An 18,539-nucleotide genomic window follows, 5' to 3' on the forward strand; every position below is an offset into this window, starting at 1 on the left:
TTTCGCCCCTCAAATTCCATTTTACAAATTTTCGCCCTCCTGAACCTGAAAATCGCTCCCAGGGGGGCGAATTCGCCCACTTTGGGAATTACTATCTAGAGATGGTCGGGTCTCGGGTTTCCAAACCCGAAACCCGACCCGAACCCGAACCCGACGGGTTCGGGTCGGGTTCGGGTTTGAAAATTTTTATTTTTTCGGGTTCGGGTTCGGGTCGGGTTTGAAGGCTAAAAAAATATCGGGCACGGGTCGGGTTCGGGCTTGAAAAAAGTCGGGTTTAGTCGGGTTTGAGTCGGGTTTGGTGAGAATCGTTCACAAAGTAACAACACAAAGCTTTCCTATGCTTCAGAAACGATGAATTTATCATCTTTTCGAACTCGGGTTCTATTCGGGTTTTTCTTAGAAAACTTTTTCGGGTTTCGGGTCGGGTTCGGGTTTGAACAGCGAAAATTTTTCGGGTTCGGGTCGGGTCCGGGTTTGCTTTTCAATTTTTGTCTCGGGTTCGGGTCGGGTCCGGGTTTGAAAGAATAAAATAAGTCGGGTACGGGTCGGGTTCGGGTTTGAAAAATGTGAAACCCGACCATCTCTATTACTATCGTAGGTGAATCACTCACAAAAGTGAATCGAATCTTATGATCGATTCAGTGTCTCATTTGAAAACAGCATTCCGATTTATGAACCTAGAATATGACAATTTTTAAATGAGAACACACTTCCTATAACTAAATACTTCAATTACTCATACATGTCTAGTGTATTTGACAGTGTTACGTATAATAGAAAAAAAACTTTACATGGTAATTTTTGAGCTAACCATCCATGAGTCACCCATCTCTAAATTACGCCGAGGAAAACTCACAGGAAGAGGACAATTGAAAAAGAACTATTAACGTTGCGCTGACGTTTTATTTGTTTTTGTCCTAACGTTCCTAACTGCCCTATTTAAGGTCCTACCTTACGAGTTTATGTGGGTGTCAGTGATATAGATTTCGATAACCCAATATTAGAAATCCCTCTAAATTAACTTCAAGATGATACAACCTTTCAGCACAAAATGTGTGCCTTAAAGTAACGGGCAAAAAACTCCATACTTTGCCATGGGTTCCCAGAACCAACAAACTAATGACATCATCAGGTTTTTGATGGCGAGAAAGATAGCCTTAACTATCTTATATAGGTGCCAACAACGTGTTGTACATATATGTATGTGAACTGTCCAGCATTAAGTTGATGCTGCAATGATGCTAACAAACATCGCAAGTAAATCGGATGAACGCTGTTTTGGCGAGGGTGACTCGCTATTTCCACTAAATAAGATGAAACGGGGGCCCACATAGCCGTAGCGATAAACGCGCAGCTATTCAGCATGACCATGCTGAGGGTCGTGGGTTCGAATCCCGCTGGTCGAGGATCTTTTCGTGAAGGAAATTTTCTCGATTCCCAGGGCATAGAGTATCTTCGTACCTGCCACACGATTATACACATGCAAAAATGGTCAATCGGCAAAGAAAGCTCTCAGTTAATAACTGTGGAAGTGCTCCTAAGAACACTAATCTGAGAAGCAGGCTTTGTCCCAGTTGGGACGTAACACCAGATAGTAGAAGAAGAAGAAGAAGATGAAACGGTCAGCTCTTCGAGAGTTTACCACACACACCACATATATTCAAGGTGCTGCCGTCGAACCATCAAGGAGGGAGCTAAATATATTCGAGAGGAAAAGATTCAACGATGCGTTCAAATAAAAACACATTGCTACCTTATTACCGGTGTGAAAAGGCGAGATCGTTAGTATCAATTTTCGTTGCTCGTTGGCTAATCTGTCGAACACATTGTGGGTGAAGGTTGAATCGTGCCTGTCGCTGAGGGGTATTTGGCTTTTTTTCACAGGAAATAGTGAAACCGACTTCAGTCCAACCAAAAATTTGTAGAATGGCTGAATTAATTTATACTTATATAAAGGAAAAGTGATCCACCCTGGACTCAAGGCTAGCAGTGGTGAAAAACAGGACTATTCATAGAGTAAAGTGGGGCAAAAGTTCGAGTGGGGTAAAAGTTTCTTTTTAAGATTTCTAGCTCAATTTAAAACAAATCTTATAAATAAGAGACTTTCAATCCAAATATCATAAAAATCGATTGAGATTTGGAAAAGTTATGGCTATTTGTTGTTTTTCGACGTAAATATTGTAATTTTTGGTCAAACTTTCGTTGCATTGAACCAATTGAAGATAAAATCTTTTTCAATATTTTATGTAAGGGCGTTTCTAGGCCCATCATAAGGTTGCTTTGAGGTGTATTAGTTTTTGCATAAATGCTTGAAAACAATTTTTGGCCCATAGTGGGGCAAAAGTTTTAATCAGCGGGGCAAAAGTTCGACCCATGTATAAACTCACGGAAAAATGTGCAAATTGCCCAAAATCCACATATTTTCTTCAAATTTAGTTGAATTTGTCTGATCGTGTGAAAATTGTCACCAAAATTTTACAGTTCCACTTAGTTTTGCGAAAAACTGCTATTATTGAGTATATTACAATTAACCCGGTTTTGGGCAATTTTTCGATGAAAATTTAGTGTGTATTTTTCGTCAAACTTAAGTTTACTGCTGGTGTAAAGTATGCCTGTCATAAAAGGATCGATATTTTGTGTTTTAGTCAGCAAAATTTTGCCCCACACTAGATTCGAACTCTTGCCCCACCGGTGGGGCAAAAGTTCGAATAAGACAATCAATTTTGAAACTGTTATAACTAGAAATGGGTAAATATATTGGCACAAGTTTGTTCAGCAAAATTATAGCCAATATGTTGAAGGTTCACTGTACGGTATTTGTTTTGTTTTAACTGCTATTGTTTTCCTGGAAACTTTGATTATACCACTAAGGTCGAACTTTTGCCCCACCTTACTCCACTGTTAACAACAGCATATCTGAAACAATAGGTAACGACAAACCACTGTTTTGAATTTCATGTAGGATTTTTTTGCTTAGTGTCAGGAGCCGCATTGCTGCTTTTGGCCAAATTTACATGTATTCCTTAGTCTCGTCTCCTACCTGGAAAGTACTTCCCGAACCAGGTTCCGGCTTTCATCCTATGCTATAGAATAAACCAAATATTGATTTGTTACTAGTACAAAAATGACTAAACACTCTCGTTAAATATTGGGTTTCGTTACTAAACATGTAAAAATGGTGCATAGATAACCCTTATTTCCAGGGATTGAATCCTGAGAAAATTGAGAGAATCTTTCATGTATCGCTCTCCGTAACTTTCATAATATGCTGCACATTATGAGAGACTGTATATCGTTAACTTTGATCAAATTGGGGGGATAGCAGTACATGATAAAAACTCCTCTGAACAGGCTTCATACCTGGGGAACATTATTGCTATCGGAAGTTCGGAGATTGTTTATCGTGCCAGCACAGCCGTTGCATTGCCTCGTGGCGCCCTTGGCGAACCGCCATTGGAGCGTTCCTTATTCAAACCTCAATTTTTGCATTGTATAAGTTAACGTGGAAGATTTTGGAAAAACTTTAAACTTTAACTTTAATGCTGTCAATTTCGAACAACTGAAAGCAAGAAAACAAGTACCGTAAAACGGGGTAACTTTGATAGTTTTTTCGAAGATAACTTGCATATTTGTGCATGCTGTTTCAAAGAATTATAATTTATATTTTTATAACAACTACTGGCATCCTAGCTATCGATTGCAGTTGATAGATTTCCAAAAGATTTAATTTGAATGGATACATAATTTTTCGTATAATCGAAAGTCGGTTTTCTGTTTTGGGGTTACTTTGATAATTGAACTAAATTGAGTGAATTACGTAACATTTATAGGGCATTGCATACAGATGTTTATCGTTATACGGAAATTCCTGACTTAGATTACAAAAATGGTCCCAGTTTTTGAAAATGCTTTTCGCTAAGAGATTTGAGACCATATTCAAGTTCTAACTAGGCTGTCAAAGATAAGTGACTAACTATTCAAAACTACATCAAATAGTGATCGTAAAACAGATTGTTTGTAAGCGTTTCGAAAATGCTAAAATCGTATCAATTTTTAATGTTCGTATATAAAGCCTCAAATGAATTCGATTCAAATGAAAACAGCTCTTACATGAAATGTCATACTAGTATTCTTTAGTTTTTCATTCATTCATTCATTAATTTTGTTTAATCGATTAACAGAAATTATGATATTTCGTTTAGTATGTGGTGGGTAACGCACTATCAAAGTTATCCGCATTATCAAAGATACCCCTACAAATGTGATTTTAGTGCTAAAAATCATGTCTAAAACAAAAAATCTGGAGATGTCATTTCGGGGTGAAATTGGTCACTTTTGAATACGATTATTGTTAGTTTTGAAAAGTACTCTACATATTAGATTTTTGGTTCCTAAGTCCAAAATTGGAAAGTCAATAACGGCGCCGGCCACGTCCTTACGGTTACCGGGGAAGGGAAGGAATGTTAGTTAGACAACCATAGTTACTAGAGATCGAAGAATCATCTGCATCTCCAAAGTTGCCATGAGTTGGGTATTGAATTAGTGGGATATAAGGTAAAGAGCTGGGAGTCACCTCTAGTTGGTGAAAATTTTCAGAGTGACACCATGCCCAAATCTTTGTTTAAAACTAAAAGTTAATGAATGTCTACCAATACCACACCGAACTTGATTCTGAAATTTTCCATTATTTTCATAGAAATGAACATTCATTAACACAAAACATTAACATGAAGAACTTCACAACGCACAATTCAACAACAGTTAAGACAAACAACGTAAATTTATTACAGGTTTCTATGGCATTGCGAGAAATAAATCGTGTGATATGATGATCAATTTCACCCCAATTTACGGTATTTCTTTTTTTCTAAATTTTTCATCGAAATTTTCAAAAAGTTTCATTCAATTATTGGTAAAACTTCTAAAAAAGACATACAGTGGTCACAGTATTATGGGTCACCTTGTCACAATTATTAGTCACTCTGTTTTGCATGCAATTCAAAAGGAAATGACCCATAATAGTGGGTGACCCATAATAGTGTGACCACTGTACGAAATGTTGAGTTTTTTTTTTTTTTTTTTTTTTTTTGAAGAAAACTATCTGATAGTTCGGAAGCTTTCAAGGTTCAAAAATGCAGGGAACTGCTTAATATGTTGAATGAAATGTTTGATATTTCCTTAAATAATTAAGAATTTGTTGAATATTCTTGCTTTGAATCATACAATAACAAAGTTGTGTAAGAATTTACGTAATCAATGAGAGGAATATTTATTTTTAAACAATATTTATCAAATTATTTTTTTCCAATCAAATTTTGCCAAGAATGTCTAATATCTTTATTACGAATAACAGATTAGCTAGTTTAGTCACTAGTCAATAAAAAAATTCTTGAAATTTTTACGAAGAGTTTGTACGGTTTGAAGGATTTTTTATGAAAAAACAACAACATTTTTGTTAATTCAAATCATTTTAAGGTGATTATAAAACGAAGCCAAACTTTGAATTTTCAAGTGCACAAGACGAGAGTATCTCATAACAGTTCGCGTTGAAAACCAATCAACTTGCTTGCTTGCTGGTGGTGACCAATGGGATAGATTTTTTATGCGGAGCGCTGTTTGGTTCTCGAGTCTTGTGCTCTTGAAAATTTGAGGTGTGGCTTCGTTCTATAATCACCTTAAGTTAGCCCTTATTTGCAAGATTAAGGATATTACTAATAATATGCTAATTACTAATAATACTATTGAAAATGTTACTTTTTTTTTTTTTTTTTTTTTTTTTTTTGTATGTTGCTAGCCGTACAGTGAATACTGTCCAAAGCTCTAAACTAGACTTTAGATAGAAAAGAGGACGTAATCCTTCTGAAGCAGTTCACCAGACGTGCACGGAAAGATGGCTTCCAAGAAGACACTGTTGCGATCTGTCTCAGAAGGTTACGGTAGAAGGTGGAAAACGTTCTTTTCACACTATCACTTCACTTGATAACTATTAGATTACTTCATAGCACTATTCACTGGTATTGATATCACTATCTTTATTATCAATTGAATTTCTACTAACAGCGTCACCATTATCTGTACCAATTTTGTTATTAACATCACATCTATAACCCAGCCGCAACACAACACTACTGCTCTATCAGGTTTAAAGTATAAAACTTCTCATTACAAAATAATCACTGTAATAAATAAATCATATCAACACTCAATATCATTATCTTCATTAAAATAAAAGTAAGGTTTTTGTTGCTTATATCACTAATATTCATAATATCACCAACTATCATCACTCGAATAATCACCATCTTTGTAGCTTACTACTATTAACCACACAAACTTATTCGACACAATAACGTCATCTCACTATATTATTACATTATCACTATTTTCAAAACCATCAACGAGATTATTCACATATCTTCTTAAGGTGATCTCGTCGAGGGGCTGAAGGCCGCAATAATAATGAGAACAATGTCCTGCAATAATGAAGCGCATCGCACAGCAATCACAAGCGCAGATTATACTAATCACTTACACTAGGCTACCTCCGAGTACGCGTCTAAGATAACACTCCTTAATCAGATTTATTTTAGAATGGAATTAATGGAATAGTATATGTGCTTACCTTTTCAGTGTTGGGGGTGTTAGTGATTATTTCCTACTCACTTATATCCTAGTTTTTTCTCATGAGTTACTATTCCTATTTGCGGTTACGGGTACCTATAAATAGAGATAGCGATTAGTCACAAGTTTTTTAGTCTGACGGCATTCGTTTGACCAGCACAAAACTTCTTTCATAACGCATATGTTCCATGCTTCAATTTGAACACTTTATCAGTTTTTATAATATATTCAATGCTATGATGAAAAACTTAATCCTGAAATGACGCTAGCTGACGAGAAGAGAGTGTTATAATTAGTAATTAGTAAATAGCGATATTATTGGTATAAGAAACGGATTTAATAAGATTCTGCTGTATCCTTGTACGGCCATGCGTGTTCCTGTTCAGCGCGATTTCTTCAATGTTAGGAGGTTTTGATGCACATTAAAACAAATAAAATAATGCTCCGGATGAGTGTCTGGAAGTATAAATAAAATGCGTATAGAAAAAACAAACAAGGGCCGCTTCATCATAGACCACGTAAAGTATCAGTTCACGGCGATGGTAATCAATAGTGTTCATTAGAAAACACTTTTGATTATTATCACCATTGGCACCACTAGTGTGCATCTTTCTCTTCAGAGTAAAGATACATTTAAGCCCCGAGACCTGACAGCAATCAAGCTGATCACAAGGTTGTGCCTTTGCCCAGGGATAATACTATTGAAAATGTTACTGATAATAAACTATCTTAATTTGGATCAAAATTTTCATAACTATTTCATGCTATTTTTTTCCAAAAAAAAACACCATTCAGTAATACCAAAGAATCCTGCCTCAAGTGCCTATTATTTTTAATAGAATTCATACTTTGAAATATCTGTTCAAGATTCGTTGTGGAAATTATGTCTTGAGTTGTGTGAGAATCCTAGAAATAATTTCGTAGAATCCTACTGTTTTAACTGTCTGTTAGTAGAATCTACACAATCGTTTTACGTGTGTTTTATAGGTATTAATTTTTATAATAATTTGTACCACCGGCATCATACATAAACTGATTTACAATTGTTGTGGAGTACTATTTTCGTAATATGCAATGGTTTTTTTTATTAAATATGAGAATTTCTCTCGGGAATTTGCAATTTACGAATCATTGTTCTGGCACGGTAAATGGCTGGGCATGGCGTACCATTGGTACCTCGCGTACCTAGATCCCTTTGTGAACCCCCTAGGGGGTCCGCGAAACCATTGAACAACGCGTAACAATTCAAAAGGGCCAATCCTCAGATCGTTGATTCAAAGAAAATTGAATATTTTTCACCACATTTTCAATTCCTATTTCTCAGTATTCAATTCAGTATATATGATTTCTTGCTCGTTAATTGACGATTTACTAATACTATACGTTAATAATTGATTTTATTCTGCAAACTGCCAAAAATGTGGAAAAATTTATGAGTTGCATGGCCCATTTTCAATGTTCAAGTAGTAATTGGCCTATTTAAAAAAAATTGTTAGAGTACCGTGGCTCAAAGCTAGCCTCTTTTGGTTTTCAACGAGTGACAGTTTGCGAAATTTACCAATTGTAGGCCCTCTTGATGGAGAGAGATCCCATAATTGGCCGTTTTAATCAGGGGACCAATGAATGATTTGAAAAAAGCGGATATTGACCGTTTTGAAAATCGGGTTTATAACGGTAAATTTAATGATTATGTTTGCATAATTTGTGGGTGTTAGAAAATACTATCAAAGCCCGAATTCGTTTACCATTTGATCATTGGTCCTTTAGAATTGTAACGCGAGAAATGTGATGAACCTTTAATCCATTTTGGTTTCAAGAGAAAATTATCACTGGGTTGCAAATTTTTGATCAGTGAAATACTTTTAAACTACAACTTATTTTATTTCATTCAACTGTGAAAGTACTGGGAAATACCTTGAATGTGATCCTGTTAGTTAAGGACTGCAATTCAGTTATAATTACTCAACGCACATCCATGCAAATACTATCTAGTGCGATCTTGAAAATTCAAAACTATGATAATTTCTCGAGGTATCCATTGGAAAAATATAGAATATTTGCAGCTTAATCCTTAGGTTATTTGCGTAGATTTTTTTTAGATTTGCTGAGTTCATATTTGACCACAATATTGTTCTCAAGCACTTCTTATTGACAATTTCAGACAATTCGGACGAAAAAAATCCTCCGGTTAAAGTGGATCCTGGTAGTGCTAATGTACTATATTTCATTCTGAACCATCCATAAATGCGGCTTACTTTTGTGTTTCAGAAAATGGGATGGCGCAAAACCCAAGTGGTTTATCCTAATTGCCCTGCATGAATTGTTAATTTTTATCAAAATCCCTGCTGGTCGCATTATTGGAAAAATACTAATAAACTACTTAACTTAAGATCCGTTATGGATTACAGACATGGTTTGTAAGAGTGCATGTACTGTACATCAGAAAACACTTCAATAGTCGCATTATGTAAAATGTACAACACTGTTAAGAAAACATCGCTTTTCGTTCACAGCAACAGCGTGGTGCTTCTGGTGATGGTCAACCGTGTGACGACCGGAAGGGTAAATCATTTAAGGAGATTCGGTATTTCCATAAACATTGGTTTTAAGAACATTCATCTTTAGGGGTACGTGGGACGTTTTTAAAGCTTCAAAGGGGGTCGCGTTTTCGAAAAGGTTGAGAACCACTGATTTAGGGGGAATGGTCCTCCAGAAATCTAGGGATTTGGTGTCAGGCCCTGAAAGCCAGCTGAAAAAAAAAATCAAGCAACGAATAATCAACAAGAGAATACGAACCGGGACAGCGAAGAGTACAGCGACGTAAAGGGACTAGCGATTGGAAGCTCGGTACGTGGAACTGCAAATCTCTCAACTTCATCGGGAGCACACGCATACTTGTCGACGTGTTGAAGGACCGAGGATTCGGCATCGTAGCGTTGCAGGAAATGCGTTGGAAGGGATCAATGGTGCGAACGTTTAGAGGTAACCATACCATCTACCAGAGCTGCGGCAACACACATGAGCTGGGAATAGCTTTTATAGTGACGGGTGATATGCAGAGGCGCGTGATCGGGTGATATGCGATCAATGAGAGAATGTGCAAGTTGAGGCTCAAAGGCCGGTACTTCAACTTTCAAGCATAATAAACGTACACACTCAATCACGATTTTCTTGTTCGGTAATTTTTAATACTGGGTACGAATTGTAAATCATAAAAAATACCGCACTTTCAGCTTTTTGATTGAAAATTTCTGATGTTCAGTAATAATTTTTACTTTTTACTGAACTACGGTAGCTGTCAGACCCAATTTTGCAACATTACCGAACAGGCCGAAAAGTCAGTAAAAACAATTACCGACTATTCAGTAGTTGATGTTTTTTACTGACTTGTCGTTAAAATCAAATCAAAACAAACTGATGCGCATGCGAGCAAGTGTCAAATCAGAATCTCTTGCTGTAAAATCGTCCGGCGCCGGGAGACACGGCTATGGCAACCAAACGTTTCCTGCACCTATTTTGCGCTTTCTCGTGGTAAGTAGTCGAAATTTAGTGAGAAATTCAACCATTTTAAGCAACCAAAAAGGCTCAGGACGATTTAACTGCTTACGTTGGTAAATTCGGTTGGTTTCCATACAAGAGGTAATTTCATCTGCATCATTGAGTTTGCCTCTTGTATGCAAACCAATCAAATAATGATTTTGTCACACATTTTTCGATTACTTCCACTGAGATATGAGCATACCGTAGATGTTGATTCGCACGAAAAATGTATGTCGATGTCCATATGCCGATTGGGTTTTAATTTGTATTGATTTCTGAAAAAAAAAAACAGTATCCGGAGAAGCAAAGTATGAAGCATGGGAAACTGGAAAGCCAGTCAAAACGCTCTACAATTTTACTGAATAAGTCAGTATTTTCCATCAATCAAAACATATTTTGATTTACTGGGTTTTTTCGGTAATCGTAAAAATTACCGAAAAAACCGTAGTTCCAAAACCCAGTAAAATTTTACTGGGGTCGGTAATCTGAATTGGCTGTGTACACAGCTCTCATTCCGGAAGGGTGAGCTGGATGAAGCCCCTCTTGAGGACTTCTGGAGAACAGTGAAGGCAGCCATTAACAATGCAGCTGAGAGCAACGTCGGATACGTGGGACGGAGTCGACGGAACGTTTGGTTCGACGAGGAATGTAGGCAGATTCTGGAGGAGAAGAATGCAGCGCGGGCGGTCATGCTGCAGCAAAGGACCCGGCAGAACGTGGAACGTTAGACGGAAACAGCAGACCCGCCTCTTTTTGGAAAAAAAAACGCATGCGGGGGGAGACGGAGTGCGAGGAGATGGAACAGCTGTGCCGGTCCCAAGAAACACGTAAATTCTATCAAAAGCTCAACGCATCCCGCAATGGCTTCGTGCCGCGAGCCGAGATGTGCAGGGATAAGGATAGGAGCATTTTAACGGACGAGCGTGAGGTGATCGAAAGGTGGAAGCAGCACTTCGACAAACATCTGAATGGCACCGAGAACACAGGCAATGCCTTCGTCAGTATTGCGGGTGATGGAAACCAACCAGCCTTTGGGAGAGGCTGAGGATGCTATTCACCAGCTCAAGAACAATAAAGCTGCTGGTAAGGATGGTATCGGAGCTGAACTCATAAAGATGGACCCGGAGAGGCTGGCCATTTGTCTGCACTGGCTGATAGGCACAATCTGTGAAACAGAATAGCTACCGTAATTTCGGGTGAAATTGATCACTTTTCACTGTTTTCCATGTCTGTTTTCTATGATGTTGCCAATTCCAAACAACTTAATGCAGGAAAACAAGTACGACGGTGAGCCTCATTGGTTTATATACTCAAATTTTCATACTGTTGTGATTTTAGTGCTGAAAATCGTCTCTAAAATAAAAAATCAACCTGTCAAAACAATTATTGTTAGTTTGGAAAACAACTTTATTTATTTAATTTGGGCCTCCTGAATCAAAATATGCTTGCCAAATTCTTAACAATGCCAACTTTATGGAAATAATAAACAATTAATTTTCAACAATACCGCAGAAAACGCCTAAATGTAGGCAATTTCCGAAGGAATCTTCTGATATCTATAAACAATTCAATTATTACAACAAAATGAACAAATTTGACGAATTCTGATGATAAAATTCGTTTTGGGAATATATTTTAAGCATCCTTACAAAATTTTCAGGTTGACACCATGTCCAAATCCTTGTTTAAAACTATAAGTTTATTGATGTCTGACAATACCACACAGAACACGATTTTTGAATTTTCTATTATTTTCATAGAAATAAACATTCCTTAACACAAAAAACTTCACAACATGTAATTCGACAATAGTTAAGACAAACAACGTTCATTAACATAGGTTGCATTTATTTCTATGCTCTATTAAAGGGAAATAAAATCGTGTGACACGGTGATCAATTTCACCCTACTGATCAATTTCACCCGAATTTACGGTACCGGAGGAGTGGAAGGAAGGGGTAATATGCCCCATCTAGCGATCCCGATTCTAAATGCGGCCTACAAAGTATTTTGACAGATCGTCTTCCGTCGTCTGTCACCTGTTTCAAACGAGTTCGTGGGAAGTTATCAAGCCGGCTTCGTTAACGACCGATCGACAACGGACCAGATCTTTTTTTTTTCTTTGTATTTGTCGTTCAGAGAGGCTAAGACCAGGTTTGGTGCATCTCGCCTGACCAGATCTTTACTGTACGGCAAATCCTCCAAAAATGTAGTGAATACCAGGTCGCAACGCATCACCTTTTCATCGATTTCAAAGCGGCATACGATAGTATCGACCGCGTAGAGTTATGGAAAATCATGGACGAGAACAGCATTCCCGGGAAGCACACGAGGCTGATAAAAGTGGCGATGGAAGGTGTGCAAAATTGTGTGAAGGTTTCAGGCGAACACTCCAGTCAAGGTGATGGACTTTCGTGCCTTTTATTCAATATTGCGCTAGACGGTGTTATGCGAAGAGCCGAGATCCAGTCAATTTGTTAGCTACGTGGATGATATGGACATTGTTGGTCGAACATTTGAAAAGGTGGCAGACCTGTACATCCGCCTAAAAACGCGAGGCAGTAAAAGTTGGACTGGTGGTGGATGCGATTAAGACAAAGTACATGCTACCTGGTGGGGCCGAGCGCGACAGGACTCGCCTAGGTAGCAGTGTTACAATAGACGGGGATACGTTCGAGGTGGTTCGAGTTCGTCTACCTTGGATCCTTGCTGAAGGCTGACAATAACCTTAGCCGTAAAATACGGAGGAAAGTCTGTCCTCCAGAAGAAGCTGTGGTTAAAAAAGATTCACGCTAGCACCAATTGTACAAAAGGCTCATAAGGCCGGTAGTCCTCTATGGGCATGAAACATGGACGATGCTCGAGGAGGACCTGCAAGCACTTGGAGTTTTCAAACGTCGGGTGCTTAGGACGATATTCGGCGGTGTGCAGGAAAACAGTGTGTGGCGGCGAAGGATGAACCACGAGCTCGCCAAACTCAACGGCGAACCCAGTATCCAGAAGGTGGCCAATGCTGGAAGGATACGATAGGCAGGACATGTTGCAAGAAAGCAACCCTGCAAAGATGATGTTCGCTTCGGATCCGGTTGGCACAAGAAGGCGTGGAGCATAGCAAGCGAGATGGGCGAGTCAAGTGCGTATCGATTTGGCGAGCGTGGGGCAGAACCGAGGATGGAGAGATGCGGCCACAAACCGAGTATTGTGGCGTGAAATTGTTGATTCAGTGTTATCTGTTTAAGTGTTATCTAAATAAATGAATGAATGATATGGAGCACATGATATCAAAAATAACAATATGTTTGTGCTAAATACATTCCGTATCATTGTATCTTCAACTTTTTAGAAGAATATCCTCTTGAAAAACTTTTCCTAAAAGAGCTATGACGTAAGGTTCCACTTACCCCGGATTCTTACTTGTCCCGGGCTACCTTGGCTGAAAATATTTCCAAGTTAAGTAAAACATCACAGGAAACTGTAAAACAAACGATAGCTGCAGCCCTCAGTTATTATACCAAGTGCAAAAATGCATATTTACAAACATTTGATACAATTTGTTTTAAATTAGCAATGTGAAATATATTTCATGTTGAACAGGTGCTTGGTTTGGGCATGCGACGCCTCTGGCCTTGATGAATTTCTACAAAAATCTCTGAGAGAATTCCTATTATAATATTGCCGATAAAATTTTCTTGATAAATTGCTAAGATAACAGAAAAAAAATACAATCTCTGAATAATGTCCTGCAAGACGTTTTGAAGAAATTCTTTCATAAAATTCGGACAGAATCTCTGAAAAACACTATCGATGAATGATCGGAGCAATAACTGTAATATTTGTAGTATTAACTGGTGTCGAATCTTGTACTGTAGGTTTAATTTAATTTTAAAATAAAGGTTTTGATAGCGGCGCAGCCGAAAATTTTTTGATTGATAGGATTTTTCTGTCACAAAAATAACATATTGTACCATGTACTACTGCTTCACTATAATTTTCCTGAGTGTAGCCAAAATTCTCTTAGAATTACAGGTTTTTTTTCAGGTAGTAGACACCCTGTGTATGATACTAAATGCGAGATTTGATAGATTTTCACCAGCTTGATGTACCCTGTACGAATATAAATTTGAGTCACTGTAAGTGTTTAATAATGTTTATGTCAAAGGAATCTACAACAAAAAATAAAGAATTTCACAAAAGACTTACCAAATCGTTGACAAAATTAGACAAAATCCCGTGCGACATTAATTCGAAGCTTGAACCGATCAATATCTATAATACCATTCCATAGCTATGAAGATATCCATTAGAATGCGATGCACTGGGATTGGTATTCTTTTGTTTGCAGTAGAATCTGGAATCCGGTCTGATCAGATGAACGACGCAATAATTATCTGCCGGCAGTATCGATTCCAGCACAATCAGGAAAAACTACCGTAAACTCAATGATTCCACCGTTAAAAGGGAAATCCTCCTGACGGGTCTTTGCCTGGTGAGATTTCACTTTTCTCTTGCCAACTCTTCCAAGTCGCGTATATTTTGATTTAATTTTTATTGCCAGCAGCAGCGCTACGCACTCACACTCCCACCAGCCGAATCTTTATACACATTGGGGTTCATTCAAATATTACGTAACGCAAAATTCGCCAATTTTAGACCCCCTCCCTCCCCCACGTAACAGCTTTTGTATGGAAAATTTTAGATTTTTGTATGGACCGTAGCACTATGCTAGACCCCCTCCCTCCCCCTGTTGCGTTACGTAATATTTGAACGATCCCTTGGAAGCAGCAGAAGAGATGCCAATGACACAATCAGAAGGAAAATCCGGAGCACAAAACCTTTTTTTCCGGGCGTATTAATCTGCGATTCCAAGGAGCACCAGAGGAAATAACAGCACCAGCGAAACTATTACTTCCCAATTCTAGAACTCCACGCGCTATCAGTTCAATAACTTTGAGATTAACACTGGATTATTTTCCGGAACAACGAACGGCTGAGAGATAATTTTTACTCCGCACGACGACGACGAAAGCTAGAAATCGATTATTTGGAATGGAAAAACTTTGACGGATTGCGTCTCGGGCATGCAACAAACACGCAAGGACGGGTTGTCAAACTCTCGAGAAAACATTCAGCTCAGTATACACTCGTACGCAAGGGAATTTGGGTGGTGAGGTGAAAAGTCGAATGATCAAAAGTCGACAAAGAAACACAACTGTACACATCCAATTTATCCAATTTTGGACTTAGTTTTTCCAGCTAAATTATTTATTAGTAAACCAAGGGGACTGACACGGCTGTCATCCTGCATACATTTCGACTCTTCCTCACATCGTTTTGGTACTTCGAGTTTTGGTACCCACTTTCTGGTCGGTTTGCCCTAACCTTGCTCCCGATCTTCGAGTATACACCTCATACGCTGCTAGTGCTAGATTCTGGCAATTAAACATATCGCATTGAATCGTCGTATTTGATGACGCTTTTCATTAGTGCATCATTTTGTTTAATGTTTTACGCATCATCGAGGTATAATTGATGTCTCCTACCCATAAAAACATATGTTTTGTCCCTCCAAAAATAGAACACTGGACGCCATGTTGAATTGATGTTGGGTTGGTAAATATTGGGTCATGCCACCCCTCTGGGTGAACCGCAGTAGTTGTGCATCTAGCACTATATTGAATTCCGATTTCCGATCTTCAACTTCCGCTGCTGTTTCTATTCGTTAAACATTCATACGCAACGTCAAAATTCGAGTAGGTTTGGATCGGAGTCTATAAATGGAGAGTTGCGCGAAGACTGAAACCAAGTCTACCTATTGAACTGTCAAATTTATTTATTTTTATTTATTTATTTATTCATCCAACTGACAATATATATGTCTTATTGAACGTATGCTTATCTAATACAGTCGACTCTCCACATCTCGATGTTCTTTATCTCGATATCTCTCCCTATGTCGAAAATTTCTTAAGTCCCTTCATGCTGCATACAATTTCGCTCTCCACATCTCGATATCTCGATCTATATCTCCGTATCTCGATGTGTTTCTGTCAATCTTTCATTCCCAATTTTCTCGCTGTATGTTGATATGATCAATATCAAAGGTTACTAGACCCAATTTTTGTTGGAATCGAGGTAGTGTCGCACCTCAGGTAGAAGAATCGTCGGATGAGAAGCATGCGTCGTTGTAGGTAAAAGTGTAGAAGATTTGTTGTGAGGTATAATATTTGTGTAGGATGTTGAATTGTAAAAAATAGATACCTGGTTTGAATAAAGAGAGTTGCAGCTGCTGGTTGAGGCATCAGTCAGTTAGCTGCCCAGTTGAAGGAGACATCTACTGTATTGTATTTCTTTATGATTTGCAATCGGATGTGGACGGGCTAGCCTCGCTAGGATCTGCGTGGTCTTAGCGGACTAGCCTTTCAACAATTTTTGGGGTTCAAACCAAATTAGGAACGTGCAATGATGTCTGATTGTTTATTATTTTCTTGATAACGGAGTGTTTTTCAATCTAGTATTCATTAAAAATTTGTTCTTTGTCTCGATCTCTCCCTATCTCGATGGTCCCTTCGATATCGAGATGTGGAGAGGCGACTGTACACATGTTGGAAACAAAAACAGATCTCAATTTAAAACATAGCGCAAACAAACATGAATTATTATATTTTAAGGCCGCACGGGACGTCATCATAATCACCCTATCCATTTCAAAAAGCAAATCCCAAGAACCACTCCATATATCGATGCAAAATTGTATCACTAAAATTCTATATATGTAGTGTACAACCCAATACATTTTCAGCTTCATCGGTTTACTCAAAATCGAGTTTAGCTACCACAAAGTTTTGATGATAATTGTTAGAGTGAGACAAAAGATTGGAAAAATAGCATGGTCTCCCGTGTCGCCTTAAGGCTCCCAATAGCAGGATTCGCCACGAATAAATTCTCTAAACAATAGTCCAACTGGCCAGGTAGACTCCTTGAGTGCCATATCCTTGCTGCTCCAATCAATGCCGACTTTAAATTATACGTAGCGTAGGGTATCGTAGCTGCTCCATCGAGGAATAATCCCGAGAACATCGGGTGTGTCATTTAGATGCAGACAGTCAGAAACCATTTCTTCAATTGCTTCAACACCCAGGTAACCAACAAGCACTGTTATAAGCGGTATATGAGCCATTTAATTGATTTTCAGTGCCTACTAGCTTCATAAAACATTTTCGAATGCTTATAGGCACTGTGACCCTCAGGCACTGTTATTGGCCGTATATGAGTATATAACGCTTTATGTTAGTGCTTGTAAGCCCTGTGCCAATAAGCCGTACACAAAGACCGTCAATGCTTCTAAACGGCCTAGTGCCTTGACGTTTATCAACCATAACAAAACTGAATCTGGATTACGACGTTGAAAGAGATTTCATATCCCGCTTGCACCTATGAAAAAGATCGTACGCACATGTCAACATGCGATAGAATGAAGCGCAACACATCTCTCCGCCTCTTTTTCTCTCACCGCAGAGAATAAAGCGAATAAAGCAATGTATCAGGGGACCTTGGATGTCTCGAAATTCAACCAAAACGAACCTGCGATGAATGGCGTTCCATGAATGTTTTTTTTTATATAAGATGCTCTAAGATATGAACAGATTCGTAAATCGATTGTAAAAGATTGTGCTGATCCATTATCGATTTTTTTTTCTGTGAATTTTGCTTCTTTTGCACTGCTATGCATATAGCTATATGGTCAAATGCCTTGCCGGCATCGCCAGCATCACTCGTGATTCGACAGGATAAAAATAGACACATCGCTGCAAACATTTCTCTTTTAAATACAACGTTAAGCATCTAAATCCACTCGTGCATCGATGGAGCAGATGGAAAATGCGACGGGAATCTTAAATATGAACTTCGACGACAGCAGTTTGCGCCTGGGTCCCGCAGCAAAATGAAAAAAAAAATGTATGTAGAGGGAGCATGAAAGAGAAGAAAATCACACGAAAGATAAACAATTATTATTTTTCTTATTTTTTTTGCCACTTGCTATGTTGGGGTCAAACCTACGCCACTGTAATCCGATCGCAGGCAACCCTGCTCGTCGTCACAAACACTTATCAATTGACAAGCCGTCAAACCTTGACAGATAGCACTGTCGTAATATCCGCTAACCATTCTTCTCTAAACCATTATTTGTACCACACGAACAAGGCAGAGTCAGAATTTGTAGAAAGATATAGATCGTGAATTCGAACCGTCATCCTGTTGCTTTAACGTTGAACTAAAACTAGGAGACCAATTGTAAGTTAAATTGTATGTATTACTTGAACTACTTACTTATAACCATTCTTAATAAACAGTTGGAGCTCGCTTAACCTATAAAACGG

At 38.3% G+C, this 18,539-nt stretch overlaps 1 protein-coding gene across 4 annotated transcripts in view; it reads right to left on the minus strand.

Annotated features, from left to right (window-relative positions):
• The window catches only part of LOC5574475, an 88,051-nt gene extending 72,827 nt beyond the window's left edge, over positions 1-15,224 (minus strand). Inside the window, exons 1-2 of one of the 4 annotated variants that reach the window (XM_021843929.1) lie at positions 14,994-15,224; positions 14,362-14,753 (exon numbers count right to left, since the gene is read on the minus strand). The gene's annotated coding sequence lies outside the window, so the exon portion shown is untranslated. Of the gene's footprint in view, positions 1-14,361; positions 14,765-14,993 lie in introns of those variants that run through there. The other 3 variants (XM_021843930.1, XM_001655085.2, XM_021843933.1) reach the window with 3 other exon arrangements.
• Between the last annotated feature and the right edge of the window lie 3,315 nt (positions 15,225-18,539).

The sequence above is a fragment of the Aedes aegypti genome, chromosome 2 (genome assembly GCF_002204515.2).
Source record: "Aedes aegypti strain LVP_AGWG chromosome 2, AaegL5.0 Primary Assembly, whole genome shotgun sequence".
Lineage (NCBI taxonomy): Eukaryota > Metazoa > Arthropoda > Insecta > Diptera > Culicidae > Aedes > Aedes aegypti.